General features: G+C 46.2%; 1 protein-coding gene across 2 annotated transcripts in view; it reads left to right on the forward strand.

The window, feature by feature from the left end:
• Nucleotides 1-443: 443 nt before the first annotated feature.
• The window catches only part of PDF (peptide deformylase, mitochondrial), a 72,155-nt gene continuing 46,071 nt past the window's right edge, over nucleotides 444-26,527 (forward strand). Inside the window, exons 1-2 of one of the 2 annotated variants that reach the window (XM_029608310.1) lie at nucleotides 444-2,022; nucleotides 13,748-13,910. The gene's annotated coding sequence lies outside the window, so the exon portion shown is untranslated. The remainder of the gene's footprint in view (nucleotides 2,023-13,747; nucleotides 13,911-26,527) is intronic. The other variant, XM_029608311.1, reaches the window with a different exon arrangement.

Consider the following 26,527-nt stretch of genomic DNA (forward strand, 5'->3'; position numbering starts at 1 on the left):
CTCTAAGTGACTCCATCTTTCAGGGCTTGCCCTGGTAAACTTGTCTCACACATCCATTGACTTGGATTGTCCACTATTTTTTATCCTTACCCTGCTGAGAATGACCTGGCCCTTTCTGGTTTTCAATCATTGTCAGTAGACCATGGTAAGTCTTGGGGAGGGGGAGTTTTGAACTAATTGGTGTGTTTTAGCAGACATTGTCGTGTGAGTGGGCAGACAGATGGACTGAACCAATGTATAACTACTTTTGAAAAGTGCTGATTAATAACTATTTTTGTGTGTTGCCAAAGGGGAAAAGTAGAAGAGTTTTAATGTAATGGAGAACAGTTTTATACATGAAACCAAACTAAAAGAACTGATGGCAATTTAATCCTAGCTTGATGGAGTGAAAAGACTGTCACAATAGTCGTGGCCTGACAGTGGCTGAAGGCGTCAGTTCCCTGCACAGGGCAGGAGAAGAAGCAGCTGCATGTGTGCAGTTCATAATGAAAGACCAGAAAAGCAGGGGATAGGGAAAGAAAAGGGGAATGAGTGAAGAGAAAATTTGTTAAAAATAAGTTGGTTGCTGCACGCTTGAGACCATATACAAATGAGCTGTGAGAAGCTCTGGGCTAATGTGGGTTTGAAGGAAGCTTTGGATGAACTTGTTCCAAGATGGAGTCCTGCAGTAGCTTCTTACTTGCTACTGTGCAGTGCTGACAGTGCTAGCGTTCTGGTCTCCTCTCCTGTCACTGGCTTTTTATTACAGAGAAGAGCATTCCTAAAACTAGTTCCAGCAGGCCGATATAGGGTTTCTTTCCTATATTCGAGCACTACATGCATCCATGCCGTATGTGCATAAGCAGTGTTTCTCAAGCTGGTCCTGGACTAGCCAATGAATATGCATGAGATTAGATTTGCATGCAGTGGAGGCAGTGCATAAGAACATGCCATGCTGGGTCAGAGCAAGGGTCCATCAAGCCCAGCATTTTAGTTTCCAACAGTGGCCAATCCAGGCCATAAGAACCTGGCAAGTACATGGTAGAGATCTTAATTGGCTAAGGACGACTCCTTGACTGGCTTGAGCACTGGAGGGCTGAATGTACTTGAACTCTTTATGAGGTTGTTGGTATCTGATTTGACCCTGCAGTGGGAAAATTTATTAGAATTCTGTGACAAGCATAGACTCTGCATCTGTTCTTGGAGTTGTTGAAATTGTGCAATTGTACAAGGAAAAGAAGTTGTTTGGTTCTTTGCTCTCAACTTAATGGACTTATAAGGTCCTGTGTAACTGCATCTAACGATGGATAAAGGCCACAAGGCTCACCCCCTCTCTGCCCTGTCGCTGATCTGTCTTTACCTTCACATAGTCACAACCCAAGAATCCTCTGTGATTATCCTGTGCTTTATTGGATTCTGTTAGTTTTTATCTCCACTAGGAGGCTGCCCCATGTATCCACAATCTGTATCCCTGCCATGGAGAAATGTTTTCTAACGTTACTCTGATCCTCAGTTGATGTCCTTTTTACCTAGCAACCCCTCTTTCCACTGAACAATGTTTGCTGGTTATGCATTATTTGTATACTCATGGGCAAGACCTTTATCTTCAGGTGCAAACTTTGATTGTGAGCCTGCTGGGGTAGGGAGTACCTACAGTGCCTGAAGTGGCTGGCCGGACATGGAAAGCGGAATACTCGCTATTGCAGGGGCAGCCTAACCAGGAGGTGATGAGAGTGGCTAGGGCACTGTTCTCGGTGTGTGGAACACGCAGGTCACCGAAAGCTGCAGAGCTATGACAATGAGAGGAGCCTGCCGGCCTGTGCTGTGCAGTGAGACGCTTCGCGCTAGGGGGCGCTGCAAGCGCAGAACGTTTCCCAGTACGTCCGGCGCATGACGTCACGGAGACTGCCGGCCTGTGCAGTGCAATGAGGCGCTCCCCGCAGGAACGTCATTCAGACCTGTTTCCCGGCGCAATACATTATCTCTGCGAGCCGTGTTCTGCTTCCTGTTTAGTACCTGAAAATCGTGTGCCGGTTGATTTGGGTGAGTGAGGGCTGAGCCGGGTTCCTTATATACCGCCGATCTCTGACGAGTGATATTCAGCTATGCCTAATCCCTTTGAGACTTTAAAGGCCTCGGTGATACTGCTTGAGGGAGTCTCGACTGACCTCTAACTCAGGAGTTACTGAGTCCTAGCTGATCCCTAACCCTCGGAGTTACTGCTAGGATAATTGCCAACTTTTACACAAACTGGACACTTGAGGAGAAGGGGGGGAGAGATTATGTCCCTCATTTGTATAAATTTTAGATCCTGCCAGTGAACAACCTAAACACTGTATCTGTGTATGCATTAAAGGGCAATAATGACTTGATAGGTAGTATAGGGGCAACAATTTCTCTTCCAGCCTCTCAGGGCAATGAAGGGAGGGCCCTGCCACTTAGCTGCTCCTCATTTCTTATCTCGTGGTTTATTAAGGGGTGGTGGTGAGTGGCACAAACGTTTTCCTGTGTCCTTCTCTCATACACTCTCTCTCATACATAGCATTTTATGTTAAGACCGTTCTGTTTATCGTTTACTGTGTTTAAACTGTTATATGTAAAGCTGGTTGCTAATTTATTGTTTCACTGTAAACCGAGGTGATGTATTGCTATACGTACCTCGGTATAAAAGAATCCATAAATAAATAAATACACATTCATTCTGTCGCACACATACACATTCACTCATATGTGTTCCCTCTCACACTTGATCTCAGAAGATCAGAAGCATGCTGGGCAGTGAAGGGGGGAAAGGGGAGAGCCAGGGCTGTCAGAAGAGGCAAGCAATTGCCCAGGATGCCAAGCCCAGGGGGCATTAATGCACCTCATCAGGGGGCTAGTCACTATTGCTGTATACCACCAATGTAGTGGCGCAGTTGGCTAGTCATTTCATCCAAGGAGACACTAACTGCCCATCCTACCAACCAATTTACTTACATTGCCCGGGGCACTGGGTATCCCAGCAATAGGCCTGAGGGAAGCATTGAGATAATGGGCTGGGGGGTTCAGGGCAGGGGAAGCTGGGCAGGGAAAGGGCCAGGAAAAGGGTACAGGCATGAGGAAAGTGGGGAAGGGGGTTGCTGCAGTACATTCTATGTTTTTAACACCAGGCAAATTCCAAATTGCTAAGAGGCAAGGCATAGGTCCAGAGTGAGACCTGAGGGAGGAAGGTACACCCTATAGAGCAATTTCCCAGACAGCTTCCGCTGTTGGCTGGACTGAGCAAGAGACCCTGTGACCCATTTCCTCCCTCCATGCCCCCCCTCTGTTTCTCAACCCTACCATGCTCCCCATGTTCCCTCTCCGCACCATGTACCTCTGTATAATTGTTCTCAACCTTCTCCTCTGTGCCTGTATCTGTCTCAGCTGGCTCACTTCAACCCCTCTCTCGGGTCCTAGCCCAGCATGCTGTGAGAGGGGAGAAGGATTTGAGACTAAGAGGGTCATTGCTACAGAAATCTGTGGAGCCATTGGTTGCTGAGGGCTCTGCTAGTGCCCCATCTCCTCTTCCTATGCTGTCCAGCATAAGAAAAGAGGTGGGGTTAGGAATACAACGCAGGCTCTGACCCTGCCTTTCTCGCCCTGTAACTAGGAGACCATGGGAGAGAGGAGGAACATCCTGCAAAACTGGACTTTTAGTGTCCAGTCGATTCTTCTAACTGGACACCACACAGTATGCCTGAAAACTTGGCTGTCTGGTCCAAAACTGGGCAGCTGGTAACCCTAGTTACTGCGTCCCAGCTAACCCTGGAGACAATGAACCCCAGATGACCCCTAACCCCTGGAGACAATGAACCCCAGTTGATCTCTAATCCTTGTGAGACACTGGACCCTAACTGACCACTGCCATTAGCAATGGTTACATGGAATAGACTTAGTTTTTGGGTACTTGCCAGGTTCTTATGGCCTGGATTGGCCACTGTTGGAAACAGGATGCTGGGCTTGATGGACCCTTGGTCTGACCCAGTATGGCATTTTCTTATGTTCTTATGTTCTATTTTTATTTATTTATTTTTATATACTGATATTTGTGGGACACCATACCGGTTCACATAGTTTACATAAATAGCAAAAATTGGTTAAAATATATCAATTACGAATATAAAATATAATCACATAATACATAAAATACACATCCATAAAATAGAACAGATTCCCAAGAGACTCTGGGCCCCAGTTGACACTTGACTCCAAGGGGTTAATAAACATGTGAATAAAGGTGAGTCAATAAATGTAATGTATTTGGATGTGCAGAAGGTATTTGACAAAGTCCCTCATGAGAGGCTTTGAAAACAATTAATTAAAAATCATGGGATGTGAGGCAATGTACTTTTGTGGCTTGCAAACTGGTAAAAAGACAGAAACAGAGTAGGATTAAATGGTCAGTTTTCTCAGTGGAGAGGAGAAAACAGTGGAGTGCTTCAGAGATCTGTATTTGGACTGGTGGTTTTTAACCCACCAACAACAGACCTCTAACCAAACCAAAACAGAACCTGATCCCCCAAACAGGTAATTTATCACCCAAGAATGCCAAACCAACATTAACACAACATTCATCTACTTACTACCACAACATTAACACATTCATCTACAACATGAATACCTACCTGGACTTTCTCACCTGCTACTATTCAATCTGTCTTTAGCTAATCAGATTTGTAACCTAATCCGTTTTGTTATCAATGAAACACATATGTAAACTGTCATAGATTGTATAAAACATGTAAACTGTTGTGATGGCAATACCGAACGACGGGATATAAAACCCAACAAATAAATAAATAATATATTTATAAATGATCTGGTAAGGGGAATGACAAGTGAGGTGATCAAATTTGCAGACGATATCACAAGTGGATAGTGATAAATTGCAGGAGTACCTTGCGAGACTGGAAGATTGGGCATCCGAATGGCAGATGAAATTTAATGTGGACAAGTGCAAGATGCATTTAGGGAAAAATAACCCATGTTGTAGTTACATGATGTTAGGTTTCATGTTAGGAGTTACCATCCAGGAAAAAGATCTAGGCGTCATAGTGGACAATACATTGAAATCGTCAGCTCAGTGTGCTGCAGTGGTCAGAAAAGCAGAATGTTCCTGTTCATACCCCAGATCAGTCCAGGCAAGTGGGTTTTGCATCCCTACCAGCAGATGGAGGCAGAGAATAAAAACTTTTCAGGCATTGCTACATAACAGAGAATGTCATCTGCAGTATCTCAGTATTGACCTGTACCCAATCCAAGATGATTATTCTAACAAACAACCCCAAATCATCTCTGGGCAAGCAGAGAATACAGTTGGAGTCCCCTGTAACCAGGACCTCTTGTGCAACAGTCAGGAAACTATAAACTTATATATACCATTAACAGAAGCGAGGAAGTCTTTTGCAAAGAGGGGGCGGGTCTCTGGACTGATCTGTGGTACTAGGAATTATTAGGAAGGGAATGGTGAATAAAACAGAGAATGTCATAATGCCTCTTTTCCGTCGATAGCAGGGCTGAATTAGCCATGCTGTCATGGGAGCTGTCTTCAGGTCCCGGGAAGCGGAGCTTCCCCAAAGCAGAGGTTAGAGTTTTCTCCCTCTGTGGTTGTGCGTGGATTCCCGCACAGGAAAGTAACAGATTCTCCTCAGTCTGTTTTTCCGCACATGGGATCGCATGTGGAGCTTCTGTTCTCTTCAGAAGATTTTTTCTTTACAGAATAGGATGTCTAAAAAACAGGGCAGGCAACCAGGGTTCAAACCCTGTATATGTGGCAAAATCATGTCCATAACAGATGGACATGATTTATGCTACAGGTGCCTAGGTCCGGACCATAAACAGAGCGACTGCCCACATTGTGGAAGAATGTCGCCGAGGGCCCAGCGGCAGCGGGCCCAGATGATTCAAGATTTAAAATCGGGAAAAGAGGGCTCTTACGCGCCCCCTCCCCCCCCATCTGACACACATTCCTTGCCAGGACCGGCGAAGAAACATGCCCCATCAACAAAAACAGCGGCCTCGGTGGAACCCAGAATCTCCAGGCCTGGAGAAAAGGTGAGATCCACCAGGAAAGAAAAGGAAGCCCGCTCAAAAATCTTGGGACAGGGCAGAAATATACATCCAAGCCCCTCGGCGCAGAGCGGAGACAAATTAACTCCCACACTTGTGCTGCGACCTTCGAATTAAAAAACGGCCGAAGCAGTGTCGGGAGTATCGACACCAACACAAGAAGTGCGGACGCACTCGGTGCCGAAGCCAGGATCCTCGACTCTGATGCACAAATCAACGAAGCATAGTGTCTCGAAGCAGACGCATGAAGTGTCACTAATGACGCATAAAGAGTCGGGATTGACGCAGGAGCCGAGACTGATGCACAAAGAGTCGAGATCGCATGCGGCAGCCAAGACGACGCATTCGATGTCGACATCGATGCAAGGTATGTCAGTGGACATACACCAGACACCTAAGTCGACTCTTTCGACGCAACAGCCAAAGCACTCATAAAAGAAAACATACGACGCATAGGGTATCTTCACCGATGCAAAGCAACCTTACGACTCCACAGAGTCCACCGGTACCATCAGAACCAAGTTCTAAGCATAGACGGCTTCACGTTTCCCATAAACACAAAGATTCAACGGAGCCTATAGTTGATATACTGACTCGCCCCTTTTATGCACAGAGTCCCATTTCATCGGGAACAAGACAAACTGACACATCCAGCTTGTCTTCAGAGGCGGAAGTGATACATTTGCCAACCTCGCCTACATCATCTTGGAGTCAATCTGACAGTTCATTAAGATCTCATTCCCATTTGGCACCCGCCAACAACCAATCTCTCTAGAGCAGTGGTTCTCAACCTTTCTAATGCCGTGACCCCGCAATACAGTTCCTCATGTTGCGGTGACCCCTCGCCCCGCCCTCGCCCCGTGAGGGTGGGGTGAGGGCGGGGCTTTGGTCATATAGGGGCGGGGTTATGGATGGGGTTGGATTTTAGTGCACACTTATCATTTAATTATGACATTTATAATGTGAATGTAACTCAACTCACCATAGGTTCTCACATGCATGGCACACTGACCCATGATCGTCACGGGGCTAGATGTAAAAGTACAGTTTGTATCCACAGGAACCCCCCTGACCCACAATAATGGATGTAAAGCAGAATTATGACATTCCCCATACAACTCACCCTACAAAAAAGATATTCTGGTTTTAGTGACATCTCAGTAACAGCAACTCAAACTCCTTCTATTTCCAGGCTCAATAGCCCTACTTATGAAAAGACAGCAGTTTACCACCAATGCATGTCCTCTGAGAAAACACAACAAATAAGACCGATACAAACGCTTACATGCTAGCAAAATATCTCATCTCGGTAACAGACACAGAACCGACCTAACATACTCCCAGGATCTGTAGTAATGCACATAAACTAATCCGCACACAGTTACACCTGTATTATGGAATACACTCAAACAGGAGCAACCCTATCTATGAAAAGGCAACACTACAAATATTAAATCAGGTCCTAAAAACCAATACACCTCTTATTAGGAAAACAGAACTAGCAAGCAGCTATAGATCCCCACACAGAAATAATTGTAAAACTATACTAATAAGCAGAATAAATGTTTCAAAACATCTATGAACATCCAACAATTAAAAACGCATAAAAACTATTAAACATTCTCCAAACACCAATAAAATATTTAAAAAAAGCAGACATCACACAATTAAAATGGCAGTCAAGAAATATAAACTTAAAAAGCCACCTTTACTTACCCCCTCCAGCAGCTCTCCTACTCCCCTTCCCTGCAGGCCGTGGCACTCACCAGAAGCAGCAGTAGAAGCTAAGCTCTATACTTATGGTCCTCTTCCTTAGTGCCCATGTCTCTCACACACACACACCATACCAGTCATGCCCCCATGACCAGTTTCTGTCTCTCACACACCAATCATCTCCCAAACAGTCTTTGGCACACACACACCAGTCACCTTCCTGAACAGTTTCTCTCATGCCATACACACACACACACACACACAGGCTTCCCACTCCCGTGTTCTACTTACATATACGGGCTTCTCACTCTCATAATCACTTTCTCACACACACACACACCAGTCACCTTCCTGAACAGTTTCTCTCATGCCATACACACACACACACACACACACACACACAGGCTTCCCACTCCCGTGTTCTACTTACATATATGGGCTTCTCACTCTCATAATCACTTTCTCTGTCTCTCTCTCTCTCACACACACACACACACACTCACTCACTCACCAGTCTCTCACTCCCATGCTTGTTCTCTCCACATGCACAGGCTTCTCATTCCCATAATCACTTTCTCTCTGTTACACACACACCAGTCTCTCTCATTTCCATGCTCACTCTGCACGTGCACAGGCTTCTCATTCCCTGAATCACATTTTCTCTCATTCACACACACACACACCAGTCTTTTTCTCTCACACACACCATCACCTTACCAAGCAGTCTCTCTCTCTCATGCATGCACACTCACCCTGGTTTCTCACTCCCATGCTTTCTTTCACCCCCACAACACCAGGCTTCTTACGCCCATGCTTTCTCACATACCCAGACTTCTCCCTTCCATGCTTTTTCTCTCTCTCACACACACACATCAGTCACCTCCCTGACTGATGTCTCACACTCTCACATACACATCAGTCATCTCCCTGAGCAATCACTTTCATTGTCTCTCACATACACACACACATCAGCTCTCTGACCAGTCAATCACACACAGGCTGGCTGGCTGCTTCTCTCTCTTTCTCTCACTCACTTCCTCTTCTCCCCCGAGCACAAATGGGAGCTGCAGCAGCCTCCACTGGCCAAGAAAGAAGAATCCATCGGCCGCGGGAGGCTCGTGCTGCTCTCTCCTTTCTCCATTACCGGCTGCTTCAACTGCTCGGGGGCCGATGCTGCAGCCGCCGCTGCTACTTTTTCGCGCGGCGCGGCTCTCTCTCCTTCCCGCGCACCACGATTCACTTCCTGTTCCGGGTCACGGGAGGGGCAGGCGCAGGAAGAAGAAAGGCCCAGCCGCGGGTGCAGGGCTTCTTCTAGCGCCGCTGCCGTTCCCGCTGGGCTTGAACGTGCTGACAGCCCGGCGGCAACGGCAGCGGGAGAGACCGGGAGCGCGCGACCCCTGCGTTTTGGGCGTTCGACCCCCGCCGGGGGTGAGTTGTATGGGGAATGTCATAATTCTGCTTTACATCCATTATTGTGGGTCAGGGGGGTTCCTGTGGATACAAACTGTACTTTTACATCTAGCCCCGTGACGATCATGGGTCAGTGTGCCATGCATGTGAGAACCTATGGTGAGTTGAGTTACATTCACATTATAAATGTCATAATTAAATGATAAGTGTGCACTAAAATCCAACCCCATCCATAACCCCGCCCCCATATGACCAAAGCCCCGCCCTCACCCCACCCTCACGGGGCGAGGGGTCACCGCAACATGAGGAACTGTATTGCGGGGTCACGGCATTAGAAAGGTTGAGAACCACTGCTCTATGGGATTTCCATCTGACCTGCCAGATCAACCTCAGGAGCTGTACTCACACCTGAAGACCTATCTTACCCCAGGTTTTTGGACAAGATGGGAGCAATTCTACATTAGAGACCCAAAAAATCCCTGATCCCAGAGCGGAGACTTTGGGTCTCCTAAAAATCTTTGACGCTCCAAACGAACCAATCTCACTTCCTCCACAGGCAGTTCTTGACAAAGTGCGGGAGAAATCTTGGGAAACCCCTTTTTCCATACCAGCTGTGGCCAGAAAAACAGATCTCAAATACAAAATGCAGAAAACATCTTGTTATTTGACACCACAACTACCACACACATCTATTGTGGTAGAGTTGGAGATGCAGTGGGCTAAGAAGTCCAAATTACATGCATCTGCCCCACCTGGTCACAACAATAAGTGCTTAGATGACTTCTCAAAAAAGATATATCAGAACACCATGCTCACTGGTAGATTACAGCACCACCAATTCTATAAAGTGCAATAACTTTATGAGTGTATTCAAGCAACCAAAGGCATGCTGGTGTCTGCAGCAGACTCTGTACCAAGCCCTCTTCAGGACATGGAGGAGTGTACCAGGCATTTGCTTAGTTCCATTTACGAAGGATTCGAGACAACATCGAGGGCTTCTGCTACAGTGATCACAGCCCGACGTATGGCATGGCTTAAAGCCAGCACCATACGGGAAGATCTTCATGAGAAGCTAGCTAATCTCCCATGCACGGACGACAGCCTTTTCAGCGAACGTTTTCAAGAAACAGTAACAAAATTAAAGGATCAGGCAGTTGCTGTTCAATCTCTTACAGGTCCATCTCAATACGTAGCCTCACGGTGCAATTTCGGACCCTCACGTTGGCTCCAATACCCACGCCAACCATATAGATCTTATCAATTGTACAGGGCCATTAATTACCTTCAGCAGCAACAACAACAGTTGAGCAGACGGAGGAAACCAAGAGCTCAACGCCTGCAATCTCAACAGTCAACAACAACAGCAAAAACTTCACAATCTTTTTAAGTTTTGTGCCACCACCTCCACATCAAACGCCCCCCGGAAGAATTACAGCTCGTTTTCAAGCATGAACAGAGATAACATCAGATCGCTGGGTCCTGGACATTGTACAAAGAGGTTACCAATTACAGTTCATAAACCCCCCCCCCCCCCCCCCCCCCCTCTTACTGCCTCACCCATCGGAGCAGACAATCAAAATGTCTCATCCCCAACTCGAACAAGAGATCATCTCGCTCAAACAACAGGGAGCGATCCATCATATTTCAGAAGGAACCCTCATCAAGGGTTTTTACTCTCCATATTTCCTCATTCCAAAGAAATCCGGTGGCCTTCGCCAAATCTTAGATCTTTGCGAGCTCAACAAATGTCTCAGCAAAGAAAAGTTCAAGATGTTACCCCTCAAATCAATCCTGCTTCTCCTGCAACGGAAATACTGGATGTGCTCAATAGATTTGAAGGATGCCTACACACACATTCCTATCCATCCATCTTCTTGGAGATATCTGTGCTTCCAATACAAGAAGCAGAGATATCAATACAAGGTTCTTCCCTTCGGCCTATCGGCAGCCCCGAGAGTTTTCACCAAATGTATGGTGGTGGTGGTGGTGGCATATCTCAGAAAGAAGGACATGCGTATCTTTCCATACCTGGACAACTGGCTTATAGTAGCCTCGACCCTTGCTACACTAACAGATCACCTTCATCAGGTAATCGAATGCTTGGATAAGTTGGGCCTAGTAATAAATTTTCAGAAGTCAATGTTGAATCTGACACAGATTCTACAATTCATAGGAGCGCTATTGGACACTATTCGTTGCAGAGTGTTCCTTCCGGAAGACAGAAAACAAAAGATGCAACGGCTTCTTCATGACCTGCCCACTATGCACAGGCTGACGGCATGACAAATACTCAGAATTTTGGGTCATATGGCGGCAGCCATATATACTGTTCCCAATACCAGACTACACATGCGTCGACTGCAATGGGTTCTAAAACGGCAATGGAAGCAACATTTGCAACCATTAACACGTCTCTTCCTCACCTTCGAGATGATGAAGGATGCATAATGGTGGCTCAAGGACTCCATTCTCTCCGAGGGAATGTTGTTCAGTCTTCCTCCACACAATGCAGTCCTCACCACAGATGCCCCTTGCAAGGATTGGGGGGGCACATCTGGACCTCTTAGAAACGCAAGGACTGTGGTCTACACAAGAACAGAACTTACAAATAAACTTGCTAGAGCTCAGAGCGATCCGACTTGCTCTGAAAACGTTTCAAAATCACCTAAGAGGCCGACAACTGATGATCTACACGGACAATCAAGTAGCCTTGTTTTACATAAACAAACAAGGAGGGTCCGGTTCATGGTCCCTCTGCAAAGAAGCTCTTCAGATATTTCAACACGCACATCAACATTCGATTCAACTACAGGCAACTTACCTTCCCGGAGTGATGAACACCAGGGCAGACAGACTGAGCCGAATATTCCACCCCCACGAGTGGTCGCTCAATCAGGAAGTAGCTCACAACATATTCAGCATATAGGGGCTCCCAACCATGGATCTATTTGCCACAGAAGAAAACACACAAGTTCCATGCTTCTGCTCAATATGGCCCAGCCAAATAAGAATAGCGCAGGATGCGTTTCAGATAAATTGGACAGAACACTTGATGTATGCTTTTCCTCCCATTCCTCTCATCACAAGGACAATAAAGAAATGTATTGCGGACTCAGCTCAACTCATATTTGTAGCTCCAGCCTGGCCCAGACAACCATGGTACAGCTACCTGTTGCAATTCTCAATCGAAGACCTGATAACCTTACCGGACAGACCGGATCTTCTCTTACAGCACGAAGGAACACTCATTCGCCCTCTTCATTCGTCCCTTCATTTAACAGCCTGGAGATTGAACGGTTCCTTTTATCAGAACAAGGAATCTCAATTGCAGCACAGGATGTAATATTACAGTCCAGAAAACCATCGACCAGAAGGAATTACAGTTTTAAATGGAAACGTTACTCATTCTGGTGCACATCCAAGGATATTTCACCTATAGACTGTTCATCGGAGTTATTCTTGGACTATCTTCATACCCTCTATACATCGGGATTAGCGATGTGCATCTTAGTGCCATAGCAGCATGCCACAGACCGCTAAATGGTCAATCGATTTCCACGCACCCTTTACTATCTCGTTTCCTTAAAGGACTTGCTCATATTAGACCTCCAGTCACTAAACCGCCAGTGCCATGGAATCTAAATGCAGTTTTGGAACAGCTCATGCATTCTCCCTTTGAACCTATGGACTCCTCATAAAATACCTCACATGGAAGGTAGTTTTCCTGGTGGCAGTTAACATCAGCTCTCCGAGTTAGTGAGCTACAAGCTTTGGTTCATTACTCGCCGTATCTGCAGTTTTATCACCACAAAGCAGTACTCTGCACACATCCAGCCTTTCTCCCAAAGGTAGTCTCACAGTTCCATTTGAACCAGTCAATAGAACTGCCCACATACTTTCCCAAACCGCATCACAATGATAGAGAACACTTACTTCACACATAGGACTGCAAGAGAGCTCTTGCCTATTATAAGGAGAGGACACAATCGGATACCCGTGCTTCACAGTTTTTATCTTTCAATCCAAATTTCCTGGGTCTTCCGGTAACTAAAAGGACTATATCCAGCTGGATTACCCAATGCATTCAATTCTGCTACGAAAAGCGAAACTTGCCGCTAACTTCTCACCCAAACGCTCACCAAGTAAGAACTGTGGCTACCTCGATTGCGCATCTACGTCAGGTCCAACCTGTGGACATTTGCAAGGCAGCTGCGTGGTCCTCATTACATACTTTCACATCCCACTACTGTCTAGACCAACAGTCAAGTGAGGACGCCAAACTGGTCAGAGCAGTCCTCACATCGTTAACGACAGAACTAGGTAGACAACCACCACATTCAGATCACGCATAACCGACAAATTACTAACAGAGTGTGATCGGGAGCTTGGGACTCCCAATGGAGCATGGCTAATTCAGCCCTGCTGTTGACGGGAAAAAGCAAGTTTGCTTACCGTAAACGGTATTTCCGTAGATAGCAGGATGAATTAGCCATGCTGACCCACCCTCCTCCCTGGTTAGTCGACTTTTCAATTCTAACAAAATGCTTAATTACAGAATGAGAAGAATCTGTTACTTTCCTGCACGGGAACCCACATGCAGCTGCAGAGGGAGAAAACTCTAACCTCTGCTTGGGGAAGCTCCGCCTCCCGGGACCTGAAGACAGCTCCCATGACAGCATAGCTAATTCATCCTGCTATCTACGGAAACACCATTTATGGTAAGCAAACTTGCTTGTATCACTCCATGGTGAGACCTCACCTTGAGTATAGTGTTCAATTCTGATTACTGCATCTCAAAAAATATATAGTTGTAGTAGAGAAGGTACAGAGAAGGGCGGCCAAAATGAGGAAGGGGATGGAATGGCTCCCCTATGAGGAAAGGCTAAAGAGGTTAGGGCTGTTCAACTTGGAGAGGAGATGGCTGAGGGAGGATATGATGAAGGTCTTGAAAATCATGAGAGGACTAGAATGGGTATATGTGTTCACTGTTTCAGATAATAGAAGGACTAGGAGGCACTCCATGAAGTTAGAAAGAAGCACATTTAAAACAAATCAGAGAAACTTCTTTTTCACTGAACACACAATTAAGCTCTGGAATTCTTTGCCAGAGGATGTGGTTAAGGCAGTTAGTTTAGCTGGGTTTAGAAAAGGTTTGGACAAGTTCCTGGGCAGTCAAGTTCCTTCAGTCAACTTGACTAATAGCAATTTATGGAACCATAAATTGCTATTAGTCAAGTTGACTGAAGGAATAGCCATTTTTTTAGCATCCAGTCAGATGAATCCAGAACAAGTGGGTTATGCACCTCTACCAGCAGATGGAGACTGAGCAAGCTGATGTCACAGTATATATATACCCCTTCAGTGACCTCAGCCCGCCAGTATTCTCCGTCTCCAGCAGATGGTGGACATGCATCTCCCCACTGGGGATTGCTTCATTATAAAGAAAGGAGAATTCAGGAAATAAATTTGCTGTGCTCTCCTGCAGTGATACCAAATGGTCCCTCCTCCAGTTCAGAATTCCTGAGATGATTTCCGTGGTCCCTCAAATGAGTGCCTTGGTCCAGTAGCTGGTTTTCAGCCCTTTGGACTTAACTGCTTGAGTAGCTGAAAGGCAGCAGGTGCAGGCAGCCAACCGCGACGGTGACAGCACATGCCCTCTTCCCCTGCAGCCGAAAACTGTCTCTGTACTCAGCCAGGTACGGCTGAGTTCTGGTAAGTTTAAAAAAAAAAAAAAAAAGTAAACTTACAGAGACTTGGTAGGAGGTCTTTTGTAGTGTAGGGCTTCCTCCTCTCTCTGTCTCCGTGTTCAGCACGTCAGTCTGATGTTTGTCGTGCTTCGTGGGCAGCCTGGCAAGTTTAACAGCCTCCTCAGACTAGGCCCCGCTCCGAGGCTTTTCGCTGAGTGGTAGGCTGCAACGGCTTTTCACGTGCTATTTAAGAATGCCCTCTACAATATTGTCGGTCCGGCATGTGTGTGTAGTTGGTGTCCAGATTGTGCACTCTGTTTTTGGGCGCACAGCCAGGCCTTGTAGTCTGTGCATCCATGTTAAGTGCCCTTTCCTTCTGTGCACAAGTAGTACTGTGCGCTTAGCCTTTTCTGTGCTTAATGTTTTGGCGCTTAGGGGTTTGTGCCTAAGTGTTGGTCGCATAAATTTTGAGCACCAAGATGAGCATGTAAAAAATTTTAAAAAACCATCCAGACACACGCTTCCGGCTGTGGCTCAGCTCACTGTCTGCCATAATGGCATCTGTACCTAAGAAGACTAAGCAAGTTTCTCTTTGCAGATTTATGCCAGCGCTGTTTGGAGGCTCAGGGAGAATTGTGTTTCTCTGATTTCACTAAGCCTGGTTCTTCCCAGCCAGATGTGAGTTTGGGTAAAGACAACTCAGGTGGGGCGCCTGATTTTGGAACTCCCCTAACTAGTTCCTCAGCAGGGGAAGTACTCCTCAGGCTCCTGGACTGGATCCCTCTACTCCTTCATGGATAGAATTTTTCCAGGGGCTGCAAATCCTTTTCTTTAGGTGCAGTCCTCAGCCTTGTCCAATGCGCCTCGGGCAGAGGCGCAAGTAGGAATCTTGCCTGAACCTTCTAGTCAGCACTGGAGTACTCCTAGAGCAGCAGCGGAACCTCTCGATATAGTTCCGGATGGCACAGATGATGACACTTATCCTGCCTCACTTGTGGAGGGTGAAGTTCCTCTTGGATTAGAACTGTCTAGAACTATGTTATGGTTCTTTTATAGAGATTATCTGCCAGCTTTGATTCCCAGACCTTGAAAATGCTTGGAGTTCCTGGGTCTGATTCAGTGTCTGAGCCAAAGAGAAATTCCATTTTGGATTCCTTTGCGTAAAGTCTCTTGTTTTTTCCCTGTGATGGAGGCCATTCAAGAATTGATTGATCTTGAGGATCACTTCAAAGGGGCTTAGGTTTTTGGAAGGCCTATACCCTCTGGATCCAGTGGTAAGAGAGTGTCTACATTTTCCGAAGGTAGATGCATTTGTGTGAGCGGTCTCCATGCGGATCTCTATTCCCGTGGAAGGAGTGGCCTTGAAGGATGCTCATGATATAAAATTGAGTCTATCCTTAAGCAAGCATTTGAAGCAGTAGCAATGACTTTGCAGATCGCTTCTTCTTGTTCCTTGGTGGCTCACTCTTGTTTGCTTCTCTCCCAGGAGGTCAATGACTCTGGGGTAAATTCCAGGGTAGTTATGGAACCAGCTGCTGCCTTTTTGACAGATGTGAGATGTGATTTGGTCCGCACTTCAGCCAGAGGGTTGGTTTCAATAGTAGCGGCCAGGTGTCAATTATAGTTGAGAAATTGGTTGGCTGATGTGACCTCCAAAGCTAATTTCACCAAATTTGCCCTTTCACGGCTCACTTTTGTTTGGTAGCAAGTTGGAGAAACTGGCCAGTAAGTGGGGTGAATCTCCGGTTCTTTATTTGCTGGAAGATAAGCAGATGCAGCGCTCCCTTAACAGGAGAGTTCATGCTAAAAGATCCAAGCATTTTTGGCCATATAGAGGAGTGACGTTTCAGAGGACTCGACCTTTCAGTAGGTCTCAGTCTTTTCGTCCCTGACAACCTAGAAGAGTTGTAGGCTTGGGTAGTGGATCCTCCCTATGAAGTTTTGCCGGTCCACCTCTGGGAACAGGAGGTAGGAGAATGCCTCTCTCTCTTTTATCAGAGGTGGATCAAAATCACATCGGATCAATGGGTTCTAGAAGTGATATGAGAAGGATATGCGATGGATTTTCATAGTGTTCCTCGGAACATGTTCATAGAGTCTCCCTGCCACTCCCTGCAGAAGAAGCGGACAGTGGAGAGTACATTGGCAAGGCTCCTCAATCTGAGGGCTGTGGCCCCAGTGCTCACATCTCAAGAAAATATGGGACAATATTCCATTTATTTTGTTGTGCCAAAGAAGGAGGGCTCTTTTTGTCCCATCCTGGACCTCAAAGGTATCAACCATCAGCTCAGTGTGCTGCAGCAGTCAAAAAAGCAAACAATGTTAGGAATTATTAGGAAGGGAATGGTTAATAAAATGAAAAATGTCATAATGCCTCTATATCGCTCCATGGTGAGACCGCACCTGGAATACTGTGTACAATTCTGGTTGCCGCATCTCAAAAAAGATATAGTTGCGATGGAGAAGGTACAAAGGGCAGCTCCGTACCCATGAACATCAACAGAGGCGGCGACCTTGATATGTATAAAATAAAAAGTTCAAGTGGGTCGGACAAGCAGCCAGGGAGAAGGGATTTTAAGAGAAAAGGAAAAGAAAAAGATAGAAAAATTAAAAAAACAAAAAAGTGATTGTTTCCAGAAATAATAAAAGAATAATAGACGGGGGTGAACAAAAAGGATAACTGCAAATCGGTTATCCTTAAACGACACCCTCGTACAAATACCACCGGACAAGGTTTTCCCTTACAATAGAGAACAGTTGGAGTATTAATTGCATCAGTGGCATGGGATGATCTTAGTGTTTGGGTAATTGCCAGGTTCTTGTGGCCTGGTTTGGCCTCTGTTGGAAACAGGATGCTGGGCTTGATGGACGCTTGGTCTGACCCAGCATGGCAATTTCTTATGTTCTTATGTTCTTATTTGTGAGTTAGGCATTTTCGCATGGAAACTTTGCACTCGATGGAAATGGCTGTGCATTCCGGGGAATTTCTGACCTCTCTGGATCTGTCCGAGGCGTATCTTCTCATGCCCATCTGTCTGGAACATCAATGCTACCTGTGTTTCGCAGTTCTGGGATGCCACTTTCAGTTGCATCTCAAAAAAGATATAGTTGCGATGGAGAAGGTACAGAGAAGGGCGACCATAATGATTAATTAATTAATTAATTTAATTAACGTGTTTTGTATACCGTCATTCGGTTTCGCCATCAGAACGGTTTACAGTGGTCGTGACATAAGATTGGTTACAAACTTCGCAGCAAAAATCCTACAGAAAGAGGTTTTAGGGTTTGCGTGTTAGTTTGTTACATATAAAATTATTACTAATTATTAACAATCTTCTATGACAGCAATGTTAATAACATATGATTGTGTTGGTACATATAAGAGAAAAACACTGTTATATATAGGCTGGGGGTAATGAGTGAGGTTAGTTGTACATTATCTTAGGTTTTTCATTTGTGGGAGTTATTGATCAAGGGATGTGGCGTTTTTCTTGTGTTGGGTTGCGTGGTTGATTGGTGGTCTGGTTGATTGAGTGAGTTTGAGTAGGCTTTGGTGAAAAGCCAGGTTTTCAAGTCTTTTTTGAAAGTTTTGATAATTGGTTGATTTCTTATATCAAATGGTATTGAATTCCATATAGTGGGGCTTGCGATGGATAGGGCTCTTTCGTGGGTTGTGTCCAGTTGAGTGGTTCTGGCGTGAGGGATTTTGAGGAAGCATTTGTTTGTTGAGCGCAGGTTCCCTTTTGGAGCATGGATTCCGATGGATTTGCTTAGCCAGTTGTTTTGATGTCCTTGGATTATTTTATGCAGGATGATTAAGGGGATGATAAAGGGGATGGAACAGCTCCCCTATGAGGAAAGACTAAAGAGATTAGGACTGTTCAGCTTGGAGAAGAGACGGCTGAGGGGGGGATATGATAGAGGTGTTTAAAATCATGAGAGATCTAGAACGGGTAAATGTGATTTGGTTATTTACTCTTTCGGATAATAGAAGGACTAGGGGGCACTCCATGAAGTCAGCATGTGGCACATTTAAAACTAATTGGAGAAAGTTCTTTTTCACTCAAGGCACAATTAAACTCTGGAATTTGTTGCCAGGGGATGTGGTTAGTGCACTTAGTGTAGCTGGGTTTAAAAAATGATTGGATAAGTTCTTGGAGGAGAAGTCCATTACATGCTATTAATTAAGTTGACTTAGAAAATAGCCACTGCTATTATTAGCAACAGTAGCATGGAATAGACTTAGTTTTTGGGTACTTGCCAGGTTCTTATGGTCTGGATTGGCCACTGTTGGAAACAGGATGCTGGGCTTGATGGACCCTTGGTCTGACCCAGTATGGCATTGTTATGACCGTGGGCTGCGGCCGTCCACAACCAACCCAACTCATGACATATGCTGCCCTGCTCTCCTCTCCGGGCGAACTCGCAGCTGTAGCTAGCCACTGCTGCTGCATGCCATCTGCCTCCCGAGACTTCCCATGGCGGCTGGGACGCCACCGACCTCCATGCCTCCTCCGGGCCTTCCTAGGCGTGCGCATGCGCCACCGAGTCTCTCTTTAAAGATGCTATGGCGGGAACCTCAGGGGCATCCCCGATTGATGACATCACTAACTGGGATTCATAAGCACCTCCCTTGGCCTACGCTAATCGACTTGGCAACGAGTTCCTTCGCTTACTGGTGCTTGTTCCTGTCTCCTGAGACATTGGTGCCCAACTCGGATTTCTACCTGCGGTTCTGGACTCTGGCTCAGGTACCTGCTCCTCGGGGGCCTGTGTGCGTTTCCTTGGGAAACTTGTCTCCAGACTTCCCTGCTCCTCGTGGTGGTCCTTGCACCTATCCAGAGGTCCTGCCTGTTGGCCTCCGTCTCTTCACCAGCGACTTGCTCTGCACTTCCCCACTCCTCGGGGCAGTGCCTATGTCTCTACACCAGTGACCTGCATACACTTCCCCGCTCCACGGGGCAGTGCCTATGTCTCTACCTGAGTGACTTGCTCCCGCTTCCCCGCTCCTCGGGGCAGCCTACGTCACTATTGCCAAGACTGACTCTGCAATTCCCCGCTCCTTGGGGCAGCCTCTATGTCATCATACCAGAGACTTTGTTATTACGCTGTTCCACCCCTCGGGACAGTCTCTGCATCTTGCCTACAGTAGACCCTGTCGTTGCGCTCCCCCTCCTCGGGGTCTGCTTCACGGCACAGCTCTGGGTTAGTCTGCGATCATGTGGTAGAGAAGCAGGACGTTCTCTCTCTACTGAACTATAGTCATGTTCCCTGCTGCAGCTGACCTTGCCTCCCAATGGTTGGACCTGTGGGGCTCCACCCCTCAGGCTGTAACAACCTTCACCTCGGGCCAAGGGTCCATGAAACTCACAAATCCTAACAGGCATGTTCTTATGTTCTTAGTTTCAATGCTGCTGGGAATGGTGGCCAGACCGGCCACCATTCCCAGAACCTTTTCCAAAGTAATGGTGGTAGATTGCAGCAGAGTTGAGAAAGGATGGGAGTACTAGGCTTCCATCCTATTTGGATGACTGGCTGATTTGCGCCAAGTTGCTGAAGGAGAGCTGCCTGGTGACTCGCAAGGTGATTTCCCTGTGCCCGATCTTACGGTCTTACTTGCAGGTCCTTGGCTTAAATGGCAGCAACTCTGGAAGTGGTACCATGGGTGAGGGTGCATATGCGTCCTCTTCAGCGCTCCCTGCTTTCTCGGTGGAATACACAGTTTCAGGACTGTTGGATTAGGCTCCACCTGCCGATGGAGGTCTCCTCTCAACTGCAGTGGTGGAAGCAGGTGGATTATCTATGGAAAGGAGTTTCCCTATTCCCACCGGACTGACTAGAGCTGACAATGGATGCGAGTCTCCTTGGTTGGGGAGCTCACTTGAGGAGTTGACAGTGCAAGGGCACTGGAGTGCAGAAGAGTCTCTCTGGAACATTAATCGCCTGGAAGCCAGAGCAGGCCAGTTGGCATGTTTACAGTTCGGTGACAGGCTGCAGGGTCGATCGGTCCAAATGTTGGACAGTGCAACAACTGTGGCTTACATCAACGGCAGGGAGGTACCAAGAGCCAACAAGTGTCGTAGGACATAGATCAACTTATGGAATGGGAAGAGGTGCATCTCCAGATGTTCTCACCCTCGCACATTGCAGGCATAGACAACGTAAGACCAGACTTTCTCGGCAGGGAGAGTATGGACCCAGGAGAGTGGGCAATGTCAGATGAGGTGTTTTGGCTGATTTGGGATTGATAGTGTCTCCCATTCATAAATCTGTTGGCGACTGCACAATGCAAAAGTCCTGCGATTCTTCAGCCGCAGAAGAGATCCAAAGTAATTGGGGATCGATGCCCTAGTGCAGGAGTGGCCAGAAGACAAGTTGCTGTATGCCTTTCCTCCATGGCCCATGTTGGGCAGACTGATTTGGAGGATCAATCACCACAGAGGGATGGTACTCTTGGTCGCTCCAGATTGGCCCTGGAGTCTGTGGTATGAGGGGCTTTTTGTGTGTGTGTTGTAGAAGCCCTTGCTCTCTTTAGTAGGCAGGCAGCTAAGTACCATGGTATGCCTGGGGGAAAACAAATCTGTATCAGATCTGCGGAGGCTCCTGGTATATTCATCTCTTCAACTTCCAGCACACAGGCACCTGTTACAGCAGGGACCTCTTCTTCATGACAATTGGTCTTGATTTGTCTTACGGTATGGCCCTTGAAAGGGCTCACTTGCTGAATTGTGGATACCCGGCAGCAGGGATTTCCACCTTGCTAAGAGCTAGAAAGTTCTCCACTTCCTTGGTCTAAGTGCGGGTTTGGTGAGTGTTTGAGGCCTGGTGTGAGGATCGAGGTACTCTTCCTTTCTTGGTCAAGATTCCCTCATTTTGGAATTTTTGCAGGGTGGCTTGAATAAAGGCTTGACTCTTAATACCTTAGCAGCTCTCGCCTGTTTCAAGGGTCAAGTAAATAGTGGATCTTTGTCGGCTCATCGTGATGTGACCCGTTTTCTGAAAGGAGTGAAACATCTTTTCCACGCTGCTGCTGCCATCGGGGAAAGCCTGCGCGTTCGGCGCCGAGCCCCGCCGGGGGAAGGTAAGGAAATAAACACACTCCCCACCAGGCAGTCTCTGCGCCGACAGCACGGCTTCTTTAGCAGCAAGGCAGATTACAAAACAGCTGCCCAAATTCAAAAAACGCGCCGAGAACGCCACGATCGGAAGCCCCGCCCGCCCTCCAATAGGAGCCAGCCCAGAGGGGATTTAAAAAGTCTTCAGCCAAGCGCCGTGCGTCGCGCGCCGAAGGAGCGCGACAAAGGGGCCTGCCCCTTTGTGAGCCCCTTCGTGTAGCCCGAGTGCAGCCAGAGAGACCTCCCTTCTCCAAGGATAAGACCTCACACCCAGAACGTACCCTGTTACAGGCCTACCCCACTTCATTACACCAGCTAATCAACATACAAAAATGCACTGCCTCCATATCCCCACAATCAAGAGAAAACCCAGAAACAATAATCTACCAGACCCCATTCAGATACCCAGACAACAAAGACTCATCTCCATCATGACATCTCCCATAACACAACTTCTAGGCCTCTCATTATTCACTTTAACCTTATTTAATGCACAGTCACTCTCCAAAAAAATGCACCTACTCAATGATTACCTCATTGACAACAACCCTGACATATGTGCAATAACAGAAACTTGGTTAAAACCCACGGACATAACATTAACAAATCAACTACCTACACAATACTTCGACCTCTTCTCAATACCTAGACCGGGAAAAAAAAAAGGAGGAGGAACTCTACTTGCTGCAAAAAAACAACTGGGCATAACCCTACAACAATCATACTCCACCTCAAAACTGGAATGCTCCATATTCAAATCTCAACATCTACAAATATTCCTCATCTACGCCACACCAGGAACTCTAGAGGCTAACCCCTCCCCTTTAATAGAAATGATAGCCAAACACTGCAATTCAGACAAGCCAACCATCATACTGGGAGACTTCAACATCCACGTAGACTCCATCCCTCAATCCTCTAACTGCGAAACCTTCCTTACCTCCCTTAGTCACCTTGGTTTCTCACAAATAATCAGCGGGCCCACACACAAAACAGGTCATACATTAGACCTCATATTTATCAACGACAGCTTTTCCATCCATACCAATCCCACCTGCACACCAGTCCCCTGGTCAGATCACCAGATCATCGATACAACCCTCAAAATGAAAAACACAACTCCTCCAAACATCTCCAAAACTACCATTCATTTCAGGAAACCATGCCCACTTGACATACTCAACGAACAATGCTCCAAAGATCTCAAACAATTAGACCTCTCAGACGCCAACACAGCCACCACCTCATGGATCAAACTCACAAACAAAATAGCAGATCAACTCTGCCCAACCTCCTCAAAAGTAATCCAACCAGCAAGAGACAACAGAAAACCGTGGTTCACCCCAGATCTCAAAGCCCTAAAACAAAAACTACGTAACAAAGAACAAAGCTGGAGAAACAATCCCTCACCCACCTCTAGACTGGACTACAAAGCTACACTTAACACCTACAGAAACGCCATTCACAAAACAAAAAAGGACTTCTACGCAAAAAGAATTCATAATTTCATCTTTGACTCTAAAGCTTTATTCTCTTATGTAGCATCCCTCACCAAACCAACGCCCCCATCCATTCCAGACCAACAAGCACTCAGCAAGGCCAACGAATTAGCCACCTACTTTAAGACAAAAATCTCCAACCTTACTCGCCCTCTTACAACCCATCACACTCTACCAACACCTCCAAGCACATATCAACTCACCCAGAATGCTAGACTAGAGTCATTCGAACCCACATCCGCCATGGAGATCGAAAACTTACTCAAAAAAATTAAACCATCTGCACATCCCTCAGACCCACTTCCTACTAATTTGATCACTGCCATCCGAAGCACAGTTGCAAAACCCATTGCAGATATCATTAATACCTCCTTAGCCCTAGGCACAGTTCCTAACCAGCTAAAACTAGCAATCCTCAAACCACTACTGAAAAAACCAACTGCTTCACCCACGGACCCATCTAACTTCAGACCCATTGCAAACCTGCCACTGATCTCCAAATTGATGGAAAAAGCTGTAAATAAACAACTTTCCGATTATCTCGAGGAACACAACATTCTTTCCCCTGCACAATACGGTTTTCGTAAATCACTAAGCACAGAGTCCCTGTTGCTTTCTCTCACGGACACAATACTTTTGAACCTTGAGAAAAAACAGTCATTCTTACTGGTTCTGTTAGACTTATCCTCAGCGTTCGACACGGTAAATCACTCACAACTCCTAGACCAACTATCAAACATAGGAATAAAAGGCACAGCCCTAAGTTGGTTCAAGTCATTCCTATCAAACAGGTTTTACAAGGTCAGAATTAACAACAAGGAATCTGACCCCATCCTATCAGACCAAGGCGTACCACAAGGTTCATCCCTCTCTCCCACCCTGTTCAACATTTACCTCCTCCCCCTCTGCCATCTGCTTTCACAACTCAAGCTTACTCATTACCTCTATGCAGATGACATCCAGATCCTCATCCCCATCACAGAATCAATCCAAAAAACCTTCACCTTCTGGGAAAACTGTCTACAACCAATTAAACAACTACTTTCCAACCTGAAACTGATCCTAAACTCCAGCAAAACAGAGATGCTTCTTATTTCACATAACCCAAACACCCACACAACTAGCATGGCACAATCTACACCTAGCCTTGCACAATCCACATCTTCAAACAAGAATCTCTCTGCAGACGTCAGGAATCTAGGAGCATGCTTTGACAACCAACTTAACCTAAAAAAATTCATAACCACAACCACCAAGGACTGCTTCTTTAAACTTCAAGTCCTAAAAAAGCTAAAACCACTCCTTCACTTCAATGACTTTCGCCTCGTCCTACAATCCATTATTTTTTCTAAACTCGATTACTGCAACTCAATCCTACTTGGCCTCCCCTCCAATAGCATCAGACCCCTACAGATGGTACAAAATGCCGCAGCAAGAATCCTAACTAACACGAATAGAAGAGACCATATCACCCCCATCTTGAGCAGTCTCCACTGGCTACCCATCAAACAGAGAATCCTATATAAAACCTTAACCATTATCCATAAAGCAATCCATAATGTCGCACCTATATCACTACTAACTCCACTTCGGCCACATTTATCCTCCAGACCCATCAGAAATGCCTACAAAGGCACATTAGTCGCAGCTCCAGTTAAATCAACACTAAGAAAAAGAGCACTCTCATCTGCGGGACCACATCAATGGAATGCTCTCCCACCAGACCTACGCCTCAAACCCAGTCTACCAGAGTTCAAAAAAAGGTTAAAAACCTGGCTCTTCAGGCAGGCTTTCCAATTACCTGAGTGTAACTAAGCACCTCCTCCTGACTTTCAGATCCTTTCATTGCAGCGTATCACTAACATCATAGTCACTTAATTTTACACCTTCTTATTCGCAATTCGATCTTAACAAACATAATTCATATAATATATAACTGTATTCTTGTATAATGTTTGGTAGCCCGGTTGTCGCTACTAAAGTTCTTTGTAAAAAGTTGAACACACGTTCTGTTTAATGTCAAATGTTAATTATTATGGTTATTTTTCAATGTTCCTTGTAATAAGCCCAGGGTGGAACGTCCCAACCAGGGTAACTTATTGTTTAATGTAAACCGGATTGATTTGTATTGTATACAGGAATTCCGGTATATAAAAATTAAAAATAAATAAAATAAATAAAATCTTCAGCCTCCTTTTCGATTTCCGATGCCCCTATGGATTCTTAATTTGGTTTGGAATTTTTGGCAGGCCCTATGTTTAGACCACTACGTATTCTGTCCTTGCGGTTCTGGACCTTGAATACGTTTTCCTTGAGGCAATTTGTTCGGCGCGTAGGATTTCCGAACTGCAGGTCTTATCTTGCTGGGAGGCATTTCTCCAGGTGACTCCAAGAGCAGTACAGCTGCGTACTGTTCCTTACTTTTTACTGAAGGTGGTCTCTGAGTTTCTCTTGATTCGGACCATTTTCCTGCTGTCTCTGGACAGAGAGAGAGGTGTAGAGGACTGTCGTCTGTTGCGACCCTTGAATTATCAAGAGGCATATTGTCAGATATCTGGAAGTTACTGAGCCTTTGCTGAAGTCGGATCGCCTGTTTGTCCTTCTCGGCGGTACTAGACAGAGAGAACAAGCTTTGCGGTCTACGATAGCTCGCTGGATTAAGGAGGTAGTCACGGCATGGATGCTGGGAAGCTGTTTCCTAGTCATGTTGGAGCTTACTCCACTAGGGCTCAGGTAGTGTCATGGGCAGACATTAACTTGCTGTCTCCCGTCGACATTTGCCGAGCTGCAACGTGGTCATCCTTACACACCTTTTCCAGGTATTATTGTCTGGATGTTCTGGCCTGGGAGGACACGGCCTTTGTGCATGCGGTTTTGATTGCACCGTGGGCAGCCTCCCGTCGTATTTGGGAGAAGCTTGGGTACATCCCACTTGTTCTGGATTCATCTGATGGATGCTAAGAAATGAGAAATTACTACTTACCTGATAATTTCCTTTTCTGTAGGACAGTCAGATGAATCAAGCTTCCCTCCC

The sequence above is a fragment of the Rhinatrema bivittatum genome, chromosome 7, assembly GCF_901001135.1.
Source record: "Rhinatrema bivittatum chromosome 7, aRhiBiv1.1, whole genome shotgun sequence".
Taxonomy (NCBI): Eukaryota; Metazoa; Chordata; class Amphibia; order Gymnophiona; family Rhinatrematidae; genus Rhinatrema; species Rhinatrema bivittatum.